This window comes from Camelus dromedarius, chromosome X (assembly GCF_036321535.1).
Source record: "Camelus dromedarius isolate mCamDro1 chromosome X, mCamDro1.pat, whole genome shotgun sequence".
Taxonomy (NCBI): Eukaryota; Metazoa; Chordata; class Mammalia; order Artiodactyla; family Camelidae; genus Camelus; species Camelus dromedarius.
In genome coordinates, this window is record NC_087472.1 from 80,728,958 (window position 1) to 80,729,950 (window position 993).

Sequence of the window (993 nt, forward strand, 5' to 3'; positions counted from 1 at the left end):
GCACAAACCACATTCTTCTGCAGTCTCCTGTTGTTTCTTTAAAGTGAAGCAGAAACTAAAAGATACCTGTCATGGAATCACAGTGCAGAACCTTTTTTTTTTCATATTTTCCTTAAAATTCTAGAGTTATACAAAAAAAAAAATCAACTTGCCTTAATTAAGAATCTGAAAAGAATTCAACTTCGCAACTTTCTTTTTATGCTCATATTTAATCAAATTTTCATGTTTTTAACCAAATCACAGAAATATAATATCCTGACATGAACAGGATGTGTAAGAACCATCACTGAATCTTGGTATGAATTAACTCCGCGGGTGGGATCAAAAGTGGGAGGGGAGGGGGATAAAGCTCAGCTGTGGAGCATGTGCTTGGCATGCACAAGGTCCTGGGTTCAATCTCCAGTGCCTCTGTTAAGGGGAAAAAAATTTTTTTTTAAAGTGTGAAAGAGTGCTAGGCTCAAGGCTGGAGGGAGCAGTGGGTGTATTTTAGAGATAAAACAGAGAACACTGGTTAATCTGGAAAGTTTGTTAAGGAGTGGTTGGTCAAGAGGAGTTTTAGTCCATGATGCTTGATATAAAATACTCCACAATTAATGATATTACCTCTGTAGTTCCTTTGGCTCCCTGAGCTGCCTCCATTAGAGATGGACGATAATTGACGATGATTCTCTGGCAATAGAACGTTCTTTTACACTAATTAGTCTTATTCTTTTTGGGTTCGTGTTGGCAATCTGATGAGTTATAGATCCTCTATTTTTTTTTTTTACCATTTATATTACTTTATTACCATCTTAATTCAATTCAGCCAACATTTGTTGAATGTGATGAGTTATAGATCCTCTTAGAAGAAAGATGTACATTCGCACACACATAAAAAAATGTAGATGGGGTTTTGTGCCTAAATCGCATTTGAAAATTCCTTACTCATAAACTCCATATGCTACAGACTAAATATTTGTGTCCCTGCCAACATTCATATGTTAAAAACCTAAT